General features: G+C 44.0%; 1 protein-coding gene across 2 annotated transcripts in view; it reads right to left on the bottom strand.

Moving 5' to 3' along the window:
* Positions 1 to 15165, bottom strand: part of LOC138620835 (sodium- and chloride-dependent GABA transporter 2-like) — a 162257-nt gene that overhangs the window by 146250 nt on the left and 842 nt on the right. Inside the window, exon 2 of one of the 2 annotated variants that reach the window (XM_069698416.1) lies at positions 11266 to 11450. The gene's annotated coding sequence lies outside the window, so the exon portion shown is untranslated. Of the gene's footprint in view, positions 1 to 11265; positions 11456 to 15165 lie in introns of those variants that run through there. The other variant, XM_069698417.1, reaches the window with a different exon arrangement.

The raw sequence follows: 15165 nt of genomic DNA, 5'->3' as shown, positions 1-15165 counted from the left end.
CACAACTTGAACCCAGTTCTGCTTTCAGCACCTTTGGCACACCGTTAGTGCCTCGAACCGCAACTTTTATAACACTTATGCTACTGGTTGGCCTGTGTGCCAGTGAAGTCAGGAGTCAGACAGCCAAACTTCTTGGCTGCAGAGCTTCATATTAATAAAGCTAGTGGGACTTTTTCACAAGTTCCAAAAGCAACTGATGACCCTCACGCATCTTATTAAACAAGTTTTCCTCAATTATTTCTTAAATAGTGGTGAAATAGTGGTCATTTACTGCATTATGAAGAGGATATGGTGGTTTTCTTTCCTAATAATTGACTGAAATGGGGGAATACAAAATTGCAAGATGTCTCCTGGCGTGGAGCACTTTGAGAAGTTCTATAATAACCCGTGACCTTTCGGAAAGACACCAGCATGACGGCAGCTCGCCGTGGCTGTTTATATCCGCAGGCCGTGTTCTGAACAGCAGATGTTTCATGGGACACGTGGTTCCCTAACATTGTTCTGCACTCCTGTGCGATGCTGAAAAAGAACAACACCAGCGAGGCAGGAATAGCTTCCATGTGTTTCTTATCTGTCTACAATGGAGCCGTGAAAACTCTCAGAGATTGAGATCTTTGTTGACAATAACAACAACGCAGTAGGTAAGTGGGCTAATGACAACGGCCTCGGTTTCAACTCCGGGGATCTGGCACATTACCGATGACATAATCTTTCAAGACGTTTGTCAGAAAAACGTTCCTCAAGGAGCACCTAAATACACCCTCTAACTGTACCTCTGATGTGCTACAGGCTGCTGAGCTGCAGCAGCCGAGGTGATGACAATCCTCCACCTAACTGGCGTGTTCCTCCTGGCAGCTGAGAAGCCTACTGGAACTGAGCGCCCACTCCGGTAAATGACGTCACAGAAAGTGGCACCACCGGAAAACAACCCTCCTGCAACAAGCGGGAAACTCACAAAGAGTCACCTGTAACTCGACGTCACTCAACTGAAAAATGCACTAATAGTTTGTCACCGTACCAAGTGGCCACTCATATTAGATAAAGAGTGACGGAGTCTGCAGCTTCAGCATTTTGCTTGCTATAACTCACATCCCACAGAGATTTCCTGTCCTGGCAGCAGAGCTCTTTATATTCTGCAAATTCATAGCGGACTGCCAGGGGAACAAAAACATCCACGTCAACTTCAGATTCACTCAAGGTTTCTTCTTAAGTAGCACAAATGCAAAACAGGGGGAGCTGCTGCACTTTGAAGTTTGGAGGGGTTGAGATTGAGGGGTCCCCTGTGTGGGGTAATTCAAGCCTTAAAAACTGTGACAGGAAATACAGTTATAACTCCACCATGACAATCAATGGGGTTGTAATTATCCTTGATGCAGCCCAGGAGTCTAGTGGCTGGAGGAAATGATGATGATGTAGGATACAGACGAGGCACACACACACACTTCCTGAAAATAAACTACCACACACACACACACACACACACACACACCGGAATCAGCCCCCCCCCCCTCTTCATACGGAACATCCTCTTCTGGATTGGACAACAGGTCAAAGAGCTCCCATTTGATCTCCTCTGATGACATGGAGGAGGAAGATGGAGAAAGAGAGATGAAGAAGAAGAGGAGACATGGTGACAGGAACAGAGAGAAAGCAGAGCGGGAGGATGCTTGCACTCGTCAGTTCAAGGCGATGAGAGGAACATCTGTCGGGAGCTTCCTTTTTGGCTCTGTAAATCCACACACACCCCCATGCACACACATCTTTATTAAATTGTTGAGTCAAAAGGCCAGAGTTTTCCTGGGTGGGGTGATGATGGAGGGTAATTGCGGTGACACCTCGACGACACCCTGCAGCTCACCTCACAATTAGGATCTCCTCTCGCCTTCCGGCTTCTTTGTCCATGTGTACCTCCCAGCCCGTTTACCACGGGGGGTCCCACCGTCAAACGGCTTCCTGATCCATTTATCTCTAGTCAAAGGTGAGGGTGCTGCACGGGGAGGATGCTCTGGGTGTGTGGACAGGGGGGGCACTGGGCGAGGGAGAGGGGAGGGCACTGCAGCTGTATTTTGGCATCGGATACCAAGGCCCTTTTGCTTTTTTTCCCTTCTCCTTCCTGTGGTTTCATGGCCTACTTACTGGTAGCAGACTTTCATCTGGCTATGAGAGGGGATCTCTAGCAGATCTGTTGCAGAGATTTTGACAGGGGCCTTCAGGAGGAAAAGCATCTCCAGCAGGGCTTCTGGGCTGGACCGGATGGCCCAGGGGAGGGGGGCTTGCTAGTTCTGGGGCGATTTAACATCACTGGGTGGCCTGTTAAGTTGTGGATATTAGGTAGACCTGGTTGTGCACAAAACATTGTTTTGAGGACTCAGAATATTCGAATAATCTATGACCCTGTCCTTACAAAAATATGGAGGGCTAACGCTGACGTAACAAAAACACAGCAATTATTAGTTTTAGCACAAATAAAATCAAAATGACCAATATCATTACATTTCCACCAATAGATCACTGTAAATCCCACATACTGGTCCTTTAAAGACTGAGAGCAGATGGACACAGCTGGCCTACCTCTGTTTAAATAATGACCAAAATCCACAACCACAAACACTTGTGTAATTTATGCCTTTAAATATTTATCTCTGTAAACAAAGCGAACCTTATTGTTCTGTAATAAAGGAAAAAAACAACTTTACTGTTTTGGTTCACTCACACTGTTCTTGTCAATAATGTTTCAAATTTGAATCTGAGCTAAATAAGAAAATGCAACAACAACACAAAGCAGGCCATTTAGAAGCTAAAAAGACAGATATTCCCCTCAGGGTTCAGAAGAGACAAAAACACAGTTAAAAGGAGAGTAAATATCAGACTTACATTCATGAGGTAAGCATAAACTCCAAAGGGTTGTTCATCCCTGTTTGCCAGATGTATACTAGGCACCTGGTTGCTAACATGTTCACCAAAATAGCTTCATAAGTTGCTTTTTTAACTCGTTCCACCAGCCACAAATGGCCGATAAAACACTCAATGCTTTAACTCTATATATTCCTCCATTTATCGTATTGTCGTGCATTTTTATCGGACACTCAGCAGTATCAAGAGAGGGGAGAGCAACCAGCAGCAAGCGACCTCCTGCAAATTCTCACACCTGAAACAGATTAAGCAATTAACTGAGCAGGGAGGAGACTATTAACAAGCACTGTGCAATCTGAAAGCCTGCACCAGGTACAGTGAAGGCACCACACACGTCGCAAACACTCAGAACAGACAGTATCTATTGCACGCAACTTACTTTCAGTTTTTACAGAACAAATTATAATATTCAAGCCTTCATCTATTCTGTGAAAAGTGACACTTGTTTTGCCCACATGGAAAATGTTTAAAAACCATGCTGAATTCAGTATGACTTGAAATATTCAAATATGTTTAAGAGCTCAGAAAATCTAATTCTCAGTGGTGGCATCTATTATGAAGAGGTTCGTATAAAACAGCTGCAAAAATGTCTGCTATTGTACTCAGCATGAGTTTCAGCCATCAGTGGAGGATAGGTTTTATTGCTGACCCGGGCCACCCAGACTCCGAACAGCAAGAGGGTTGCATAGATCTACCAGTATGTTGTATTATAATCTACTATATGTTGACATGCTTTGAAAAGTTAGAGCAGAATCTCTATGCTCGCCTGCTAATGTTGTCCATTTGCCCATCAAGACAAACTGATGTGGAAGATTGAGAGAAAAGTGGAAACATAATCATGAGTTGTTCAGGTGCTGTTTACGGTTACTTCTACATCTTTAAATGCACTCCCACAGGTTTAAATTACTGAAAGGTCACCTGTGAGCGGGCCAGTCAGATTAGGCAGGCAGTCAGATAAGCCTTGTGTTTCTAATTTTGTGGGGTGAATATGTAAAAGTTCAAACCTGGGAGGTTGTGTGGGAAAACCTGTGTGCAGTCCCGGAGCCTGAGGCGAAAAGTCAAGCGTGACACATTAAGCGCTGTGATCTGGATCACCTGAGAGAAAAACGTGCACGAAAAGAGACGCGAGATGATGGAGAGAGAGAGAGAGGGGAACGAGAGTCAGAGGAACGAGGGCGAAAGTACGATCCATGCTGTCACGCTCGGATCGTTCTCAAAACATCACCGGGTCTCCATGTGTCTCAAAGTCTTTATGGAAGAGGGAGGAAGGGAACTGTAGGTGTTGCTTTGGCTTTCTCTTTGTCGTCTTTGAATTTGTAGTGTGCCATTCTGCAGATGCTCAGCAGGAGCTGTTCTAGGTTTTGATTGGATAAGGCCACAGTGTGTTTCCAGTACCTTTCTATACTGCAGTCACAGAAGGTGTGAAACCTTTTTATTTACCAAACATACAGCCTGAGAGTTGACAAAAAAATATTAAAGGAGTAAAGGGGTGATTTAGTATTGAATTGCCATTAGATTTACTATTACCATGACGACAACGATTGTATAATGCTTGGTTCAGGACTGTTGTGCTTCATTGGTGCCGCGAGTAATTAAACCAAAGATTCAAGAAAATACACTGCAGCTACCGGCACTGGGTAATTTATCATTGAAAACAACATCGATATTTACTTCTCCATTTGACAGGTGTTTGTTCGGGGCCCTGCTTGCAGCCCTTTGGATATTGGTGAGCCTCTCGACCACTTCACCGTTGGTTTCAGCAGCATTTCCCCTGCTGGTATACAGTGTATAAACGTTTAGGCTTCATTGGGTAATTTTCCTGTCAAAGAGAGATTATGTGTCTGCTCTACAACTCCCTCCGGTCTCCTCAGAGAAGTGTCACCAAAAAGGGATTCAAACAGAAATCAGATTACTTTTGTTTTTCTCTACAGTGCAAATATTGTGGGAGTGGGGGGAGATTAGGTTACATAATTTTTTATTTTTTTTTTACTCGCTTTCTTTTTTTTTTTTTTTTTTTAAACCAGCCATCGTTCCAAATTGTCGTATTGGAAAAAATCCTCCACGTGGAGTCGGAGCCAGGAAAGTTTTCCCCCGAGCGCCAGGCTTGGTCTGTTTTTATGGTGCGCTGAGAGGCTAATTGGCTTTGCAGACGGCCTTTCCCCACAGTGACCCACGGTGCAAACGGCCTCCGCGCTCATACAGCAGTGACAGCTTCACTTTAGCTCGCTGACTGGTCTGGGAAAACGAGCGGGGTCAGAATTACTTACAGCCTCCGATTTGTGTGTGTTTGTGCCCCTGAGTGGGCAGACAGGTGAGGAGCCTCGACAATGAGTCACCAAGAGACACTTATTAGATCCAGAAATCTGCCTCAGCAACTTCTGGAAAACGTCAGCTCACGTTTCGACCTGATGCGCTCGCGGATAAAAGTCAGAGTGGGACGAAAGTGATGTTTGGTTAAGCTCGCATGTCTTTCACTTGTCGTTTTTTGCATGTTTTTGGCTCACTGCGCTGATAGAAATGGATTAGCATGTTTCGAGTCCTTGACAAATTAGAAAGCAAATCATTTCCAAACCTCCTACGTGCAACTGAATCACGCCACAGGAGAGACCTTTACAGTTGGGGAAGGGGCAATTGTATTTGTTTTAACCGTCAGCCTCCCACATACAGTACATGGCGGAGCACTGACACGGTGGTATTCTACAATAAACCTGTGTGGGAGTCAAACCTGGGCCAAACCATAGTCACCAGCATCAGAGAAATGATACTGCTAACTTCTACCTGCCACTGTTCGAATCACCCTGCTCCCGTCCGAGTGCGACGGCTGGGTGGGAGAACACGTGAGCGCGCCTGTGACTCCCAGCCCATCAAAACATCGCAGGGGGAGAGAGTGGGAACCGAAGATGGCCTCTGCAAATGAGCTGTGACCTGAGGCCGCAGCAAGGTGGGAGTCCCGTGAGGCGATGTGGGACGCGGGCCAAATGAGGCCAGGGGGAGAGAACCTGAGATGGTTGATGTGTGTGTGTGTGTGTGTGTGTGTGTGTGTGTGTGTGTGTGTGTGTGTGTGTGTGTGTGTGTGTGTGTGTGTGTGTGTGTGTGCGTGCGCGCGCGCGCATGTGTTAATCCTCAAAGACACCCGGTCTGCTCTCAGACCCTCTTGTCTCCGGCTGTGATCGCGTAAAAGTAGGTCACGTTTTTATTGCGCTTAATTATGTTTTGTCAAAGCCAGAGGGTTTAGGTTACCCAGAAGGCTTCTGTGATGGATGGTGAGCAGTCCCACCAGCGCAGGACTGTGAATTGTACATAAACAAAACACGTGAAAGTGCACATTAGAAACATGCACAAACAGAAATACAGGGATGCTCCACGCCGCAAGAAATGATACGATCAACTCTGCAGATTCTTAAATGAACATACATGAGCAACATTTGGTACCTTGGTACCAATCCAGTAGTTGAATAAGAGACTTCATTCAAAATCAAAACTTTTAACCTAATGGTGGACTTGTGGAAAAGTCAAAGGCATCGTGAATGTCAGTAGATACATTCTCTAAGTATCATGATTGTCTGTAGAAAAGTGCACAAAGAAAAATGATCTAGTTGTTAAGTTACTGCAGTCTGAACCAACGTAGAGACCATCCCTGGAGACGTACTGTCAGAGGGGCTTAATAAATACATATACTCTACAGTTTATTTCAACTGTGCATGCATACACCTGCACAAACACTTGTACTGCATCCCACAGTATGTGAGGCACCTCGGTCCCAATCCCCAAAGCCACACGCTAACCCCAACCCTAACCCAAACCACTAACTGTAAAATAACCTCTGCTGAAAGTCAGAACCAACCGCAGGGACTTAAACGTCCACAAAATATCCGAGAGGTCGTCCAGTTCTGAAGAGTCCTCAAGTGTACCGCAGCGTGTGCACACGAGCACTGACGTGTCCGCAGCACATATCCAGCTGTTTTATAGTCTAATCGACGACGCTTGTTGTCAATATGGGAGCTTTTCTGCAGCCTTTTTTTCTCATTAACACCGACTAGCGTTGCTTACCGGCCCGAAGACATCCTTTTCAGACAAAAGTCCCCTTGTATATTCTATCAATGTGTTTCTCTAATGGATCTGTCCACATTTGTTTTAACTGTTCAGAGCAAGAGAAGAAGAAACTGATTTGTGTCGTGGTGCCACGTGCTCCGTAAGGCGCCTGTCAGCATCACGTTTCATCTCCTATCAACAGCACCTTGCACCATCTTGATCCAGACTGAATAAGCTGTCCAAGTGGATGTCTTGGCTGGACAAGACGTTGTGTTGCGATGCGAGTCTACGTCAGCTTTTTGTCGATATATATATGTGTGTGTATTTGCGTGCGCGCGCGCGCGTGTGTTAGTACTGGAGAGAAAAAGCGGCTTGCAGCAGATGTGTGTTTGCAGCTGGAGCACATTTATGAGCTGCTGTTCTGTGCTGAGTGCATCACCTCTGACCGAGGTATCCACGTTTACCTGGTTACACAAGCACACACACATCTATATAAGACTGATTTATATTGCTACATTAACATCAAAGCTATCTACTATCAGATAACCAGACGCAGACAGTGAACCAGTGCTGGCTCGTTCACCACAGCAACAGTAACAAAACTGTTTTTTTTAAACAGCGGGAATGACTAATGCTACGTACATCGCTGTCTCTCCTTTCAATCGGAGTTGTTGTTAATCGGTGACTCGGTAACAGCTGCTGGATGGTTTGGGTCTGTCAGGGTCATCCGGGTTTTGGGCGTCTGTGTTCAGGTGTTTTCAAATCACATCTGAATGGGTCTGTTTCTGGTCTGGGAAAGATATGGCTGTTTTTCACTGATATGTTTTGATCTGGAATGATTTGTGCTGAATATGAAACCGGTTAATGAGAACGGGAGGTACTCCTTTAAGAAGAAATGTGGAAACAGCAACCAGTCGATGTCAGCATCTGGATGACATCCTGAAGTCTTTTTTTGGGGTTTTGGATCATATTTTCCTCGAGATTATGTCTTTTCTTTTCAATAATTTCACACAGAAACACACTTATCAAATATCACTGTTGAGTCACAGTAAATCACGAGTGATTCATTATGGAAAAACATGTACCATTATGCACAAGACATATTCGACTGGTTTGTCCAATCCAGACAAGTCTGATATTTGGCTGTCAGCTGCAAAGAATTAGAGATCTTGTTTTGCTAACAGGCCTCATGAGCAAGTGGAAGCAAAACCGAGAGCCTTTCTGACGTGTAACTTTTCATTCTGCTTTGGTTCTCATGAACTTGCTGCTGTCGTCTCACTGTTCGGCCCAATGCAACCAAGCACCTAATCGGATTTCAAACATTGCTCGCTGCATGACTAGACGCACTCAAACAATGCTTATGTTATTATATTTGGCCCCTCCCAATTTGTCTTTCACTGTAACTGTTTAAGTGGAGCTAAAAAAAAAATTAGGGCATGTTAATTTTTTTCAGCCCAAATCTGTTGACACTGAGGCCAAACTTTAACTGGCTGCCAGATCATTGTGTAATTTGAGCAGTTTAAGAGGCTAGTTAGCTTCTAAATCAATCATGCTTTAAACCCAAAACAATGAGTATTCATACAGTGTGTACATACTGTAATGTGTGTGCGGCTTATGTCCGCTCACGTGCAGAGGGTTGCCTGGGAATATGAGGCGCTGTAGTTTTGTTTGTGCAGACGTGGCCCTGACCACCTCTGAAGCCCCAGAAACTGTCCAGCTGCTTCACACTGCCTCACATCTGGGACGAGTCTGTTAGCAGTTAAGACGTGAGCACGTGCGCACGCGCAGACTCCCACACACTTCACAGACACACAGTAAATCCCCTTACACATCCATACATACAGAAGACATTTCCCAAAAATGCCTGCCTCAGCGAAATACAATTGTTTTTCTGCCGCGGCCTTGTTGTGGCCCGTGACCTCCTTTTTCAATTCTGTAAAATGTGAACAGATTTGAAGTGGAACGGGGAGGGGGGGGGGGGATAACCACAGCCACCGGCTTCTCCGCTCCCCTTTCTTTCTTTTCTTTTTTTTTCTTTTCCCCTTCACCCTCCTCCTTCCTATACAGCTCCATCAGTGTTTGTCTCCAGTAAGACTGACACACTTGGCAGGGGATCAACAGTGCAGTTATAGCAGGATAAACACAGCATCCCTCACACACACACACACTTCAGACTGCACATCAGGTAACCTATATAAGAAAACTGTGGCATTGTTTATGCAATGGTTTTTGTTTTTTTTAGCTGATTCAGAAATCCATATTTAATCATATTTGTTCTAAAGCAGTTATCTTTGACTTGTAAAGCCGTTTGCCTGAAATATGGTACATATTTGCCACGAGTTGTGAGCAGTGCCATCAAACAGCGAGTAGAAAACACCTTATTAAATGAGCTTTTCAGTCAATCTTCGTTGTCAAGCTTAGAAAATTGAATATTTGTTGAGTTTGCTTGCTTGATTTTAGCAAAATACCAAAAAGTCCAGGTGGAGGCTTACATGTTGTATGCAAGAAACAAACAAATTAAGTACACATAATTGAGGGAAAAGCTTGACTGAAAGGCAATCTGGAAGCTGGAAGCAAGTAACACACTTGACTTCTTGGATAACACTGCACAGGTGTGGACAAAATTGGTGGGAAACAGGCTGCAATAGTGAAGAACTGAAGTATTTTACTATGCAAAGTATATTTCTCTGTTTGACTTTTCCATCACCAACATCAATTCAAATCATGAACGTGGATAATAATCTGTATACATGTATACAGTAAGAATATTACCGTGGCACGCCTTCTCACTCGTTTTCCTCTGTCGCCTCGCAAAAAGGACTTATACACAATACACACAAACACATGGAAGTCTCCTATAATAAGTAACTCTTACGGACTAAAATGACTAAAACTGGCCAGATTTCATATTTGCTGGCTCGACTTCGTCACAGGTTTCATTTAGCTTTTTCTTTTTTTTTTAATGGAGCATATCGAAACATAAACACCCACTGATCAGTGACACATACTGACTGCAGCATAATGAATATAATGTCTTAAAAAGGCCACTCTTTTGGCCTTTTGAAATAAATAAAGTCTTAAAATGTCATCTTCTCAAGTTTTGAGGTTTTGTTTTGAGTGTGTGAAGCTCTGAAAAACCACAGTGCAGACACAAATCCACTCATTTGAGCACACACACACACACACACACACACACACACACACACACACACACACGGTCATATTCTAGTCTAGACACACACACTTATGAAGAAACGCTTGGTTGCATAGACAGACACGCGCTGCTAACTAGATACACAAATGTACGTCCACAAACCGACCCACTAACGCAGACACACACAGTTAGAGCTCGACCGCCGTCCTGCCACACTCGCTCACCCTCTCATCTGAAGCACAGGGCAGCCTGTCAGTGTGTGAAATGAGCTGGAAAAGAGCAAAAACAACAAGAGCGCAAGCGGTGGAGTGGAAATTATCAAAATCTCCCCAAAAACAGGAAAATGGCGGCCCAGCAAAACCATCCCGCTGCGGTGCACAGCCAGCAGCGAGCTCGCCTCGCAGGAATGCAAATACGGCTGAAAGTGATCAATGTGGGCACTTTCGGGTGAACTCGTCTTCTTGAAGACTTGACAACTGACTCATAACTTTTCCCTTCGGCCATGCGCGGGGTCTCTGAGCGGGATGTTGGCCTAATTGCAGTGACTTGCCATACGCCATGAGAAGGGAGAACCATACATCATCATTGGACATATGCATACAAACATCCATATGCACGTGCAAGCCTGAACAACGAGGCCCAGGCTGCGCCAGGCAGTGATAAAGGGTGAGAGGGTTTCACATCAAGTCCACCTGCCTGTGTTCAAATATCTGGCCTCATAGGAACTACCGGAGTACCTGTGTGTTGTGTGTGTGTGCGTGTGTGTGTGTGTGTGTGTGTGTGTGTGTGTGTGTGTGTGTGTGTGTATGTGCTCATAGGATTGTTTTTGCTCTGGTTAACTGCCAGATGGAGGAGCTTTTTCTCAAAAAAACAACACTGAGTGCCAGAGAAGTTTCAACAATCACAAAACAGCATTTGCAAGAAACTTTTCTGTCTGAATATCCGTGATGTGGGAATACCACAAATATGGCACTCGAATCAGGTCAAAACAAAGCAAGTGGCAGCGTGTCCGTGCGCGTGTGTGTGTGTGTGTGTGTGTGTGTGTGTGTGTGTGTGTGTGTGTGTGTGTGTGTGTGTGTGTGTGTGTGTGTGTGTGTGTGTGTGTGTGTGAGAGGAAGGAAGGATGAATGAATGAATGAATGAATGAATGAATGAAGCCATTATACCCATGATGCTCTATTCTGGGCGTTGTGTGTTCACACAGGAGTCGCAGTTGTCCGCCTGCCGGGCCCCCTGTTCCTCCTTTAGTTACACTCACACAGCGGGCTTTGTTGACTTTGGTCGGACCGACGTTGTCGCACAGCGCCTCGCTTGCACTCATTTCGGGGTGGAAAGTCACCGCCGTCTTTCTCTGCAGGAAGAAGCCCAAACAGAAATAGGTGATCCCCGCTGCCAAAGACCTAAACCTGGGTCCCCCTGAACCAACCTTTTACTGAGGACACCACTGTTCTTGTGGAAGTCAGCGAGGGCATTTGAATTTCATCCCAAGATGCAGCAGAGAAAAGTCGAGGTTATGAGCTCGATTTGCTGGGATTTAGTGATCGGAGTTGGGATACGGGCATGTCAACACCATCATCTGTTTTCAATTCTCTTAATATATATTGGATACTTGTGGTTAACTCTGCATGTGCTGTAAACAGCCCATCAACAAAAGGATTTTAAGAATACAATGGCAATAAGAAGCAGAATAGCATGTAAATATTTGTGAGCCATACTACCTGTCGTTGATGATTAAATAACTCCTAGAATGGTGAGTCATTCATGACAAGGCCCACATTTCCACACTCTTCTACAGTACGTCACATTCACAGCATGCGTAAATTTCACACACATTTATAGGTCAGTTATGTGGGCATGAAAAAAAAAAAAAAAAAAAAAAAAAGGCGGCCATGTGCCAATCTTGTATTCAAGCCACACCGTCCTGACTGGAAATTCCCAACTTGAACTTTCCATGGATGGTTTTACTACAACATCGCAGCACACTACTACTGTGATTCCTTCCTCACCTTAAATGGGGTCATGGTTGCTCACGAGATTACACATAACCACAGTTAAAAGTGCAACATGGAGCACTTTTAAACGGCAGTGTATCATTGTCAAATTAACGGTAATGCCTCGGTGAAATTTCCAGTGCTGGTGCAGGCGTTTTTAAAACTAATCTCCCATAAACCCTCAACTCTGGTGATGATGCTTGAGTTTGTTATTACTTGGGCTTTAAGAGGATTCACACCTCGTTGGGTTTTGTGTGTGTATTTGTGCTGGAAAGTCATTTATGACTCGCAATCAACACCTTCCACAGTGTAGCTCCTCTGCAGCCTCTCTAGTTCTGTCTTTCAGGCCCGAACTCAAACTGAAGCCAACACTTTACAGTTGAGAAAAAACTACACTCATCGAAACAAACAGCCAACGTTTAACCCGCATGATGTGGATGCATGAGAAGACATTTTGACAGCGTGGTGATTGGCTTTGTTTGTAACAGCTGAGCCAATTGAGATTAAAAGACACAAAGCATCATCAATATAAACATTTAAGGGACACAGTCTCTGATGTTCCCGCCTCTAGCCATTAATCACACACAAGCCAGAATCTAATTTCAAAAGAGCTACAGTGAACAAGCATGGCATGCATCTGGCTCCATCTGTGATTTAACAAAAGTAACACACAACTGAATCTCTTAGGCAGCATTGGGGTAATTATTTCATTTCAAAGCCATCTCCCTTTTAAAATTATGAGATAGTTTGCATGCAATGTAGCCAAAAAGGTCGGGGGTCACAAAAAAAAAGAAAGACAGATTCTGTCGTATCCACTAAAAGCGGCCGTCATGCTCGGAAATTGAGGAAAAATTGACATCAGTGAACATGAAAGAAATCACTGTTATGGAAAATTACATTTTCAAAAGAAACTCTAGAAGGATAGAAAATGTCCAACAGCAGCAAAAAGAAAAAAAAGGCTACGATCTTAAATCCTTTGATGTCCCAGTTATTGTGTTACTGGATCATACCTGTATATAGTCTCCATAAAGGGCCCCAGAAGCCTGACAAAATGATTGTCATGCAAATAATGATAAAAGAAGACAGAGAGGAGGCGGGGGAAAGGTTGGGTGTACAGTTCACACCAATTAAACTAAGCTACACTATATGGTTCAACTTGATCTCCTTCCGCATCAATACGTGTTCCTGCCGGGGTGTAGAAAATGAACAGGACGAGTTGATCTGACCCAGTTTGCTGTTTTAGAGAACTGAACATCACATCCTGACTGTTTCTGACCTCAAAGCAAACATGAGCTGCTTCTCTTCTGTCAAAAAAAAAAAAAAAAAGAAGAAGAAGAAGAAGAAAACCCTTTAGCAACAGAACAGTGATCTCTTATCTTTTTTTTTTTTCAAGCTGGTTGGAGTAGCAGATGGCTGAAGCAAAATTCAAAGTGATAGAAAAGATTTTACTCCGGTCTGTTGAACTTGTGCGCACGCAGACAGCTGCAGGCACACGCTTCCCTGTCTTCTCATTATCCAGCCACAGAAACAAACTCCATCAGTTATAACCGCAGATACACTCACTCAACCAGATACTACTGGGTCAACTGCATCTGTTCCTGTGAAAGATTAAAACCTATGTGTGAATGAAAAATGGTGTCCAGGCAGATTATCTGCATGAGATTAACCATAGCCCAGCAATTAGTCACAGCCAAAAGACGTAAAAGCCATTCACTGAGGTTTGGTTTATTCCCTGCCAGAAGATCCATCAGGCCTCGGGACAAAGGTGGTAATGGAGCAAAGAGTGTACGATTAGGACGCGGGCCCTTGTTTTTACTGGTGCTCTGCTGAATGTAGGCCAAGTACAGGCTTTATGAGATCCCATCAAACACACACACACACACACACACACACACACACACACACACACACACACACACACACACACACACACACACACACACACACACACACACACACACACACACACACACACACACAGTCAGTATCCTAATGACCCCCTCACCTCCCACACTTTCTCCTCCCATTGCTCTTATAACGCAAGGCGAACTCTAACAATCTGCAGCTGCTTCAGCCCAAAACAATGAGACGAGGCTCACATGTCCAACACACACACACACACACACACACACACACACACACACACACACACACACACACACACACACACACACACACACACACACACACACACACACATGTAACAGCACAGAAATACAGTGAAACAGACACACACAGCTTTAAAGATGTACAGAATGATGGTAATATTTTAGATACAAGAAATTGACCATTAATAGCAAGCAGTGTAGTAACTGAGAAGAAGATTATAATGGTTGTCTAATAATGGTTGATGACTACACTGTTCTACTGTGCAGAGGCCCATGGGCCCCAGCAGACAGGAGGTCAGGGGTTTCTGCTTGTGATCCTGGTGGGAGTTTTCTTATATTAATTATTCTAATTGCAAATTTAACCTAATAAAACCTCCACAGCAACATCTTGTTAAAATAAAGTGATTTCACCTGCTTACTTAACTTGATGGTGTCCTACAGTAGGTTTTCCTTGGCTGGGGAAGGCCTTGTGTTTGACTAGAGGAACAAGTCTATCTGCAGGGCAGTAGCAGGGCTTAGTGTGTTTTTATCTGAGGTCCAGGTCAGCTAAAAAGGAGATTTATGGAAAACAGAATTCATTTTCTTTAGGAAAATTGGTAAACATCAGGTTTTTGTGTGTTTTATCTGCAGTTATTTGTCATTTTTAAATGACATTTGTCCAATGAGAGGAAATGTCCATGAATCGGACAGAAATACCAGCCAACCAACCTTTAACTTTATCTAAAAAAATTAGAGAAAACCATAAATATTTATGACAAACTATTTTTTTTTTTGTCTTGATTTACCAAAGATGTTCACTTAAATTTGTTGATTTCTTTCAGATTCTTGCTCTGAATTGACCTGATGTCACTATATTGGGGCAAACTCCACTACTCTGACTGAAGGACTCCACTTTTCTCTCGCAGTCAAGGCGAAATACAGGGGATTTGGAGCCCGAGCTGTTTTCGTGGAAATATGTTTCATCTTT

The sequence above is a fragment of the Brachyistius frenatus genome, unplaced genomic scaffold, assembly GCF_029030835.1.
Source record: "Brachyistius frenatus isolate BFR_SWC_R1_liver_20210118 unplaced genomic scaffold, ASM2903083v1 Contig_26, whole genome shotgun sequence".
In the NCBI taxonomy this organism is placed as follows: domain Eukaryota; kingdom Metazoa; phylum Chordata; class Actinopteri; family Embiotocidae; genus Brachyistius; species Brachyistius frenatus.
This window is presented reverse-complemented; position numbering and strand designations above follow the sequence as displayed.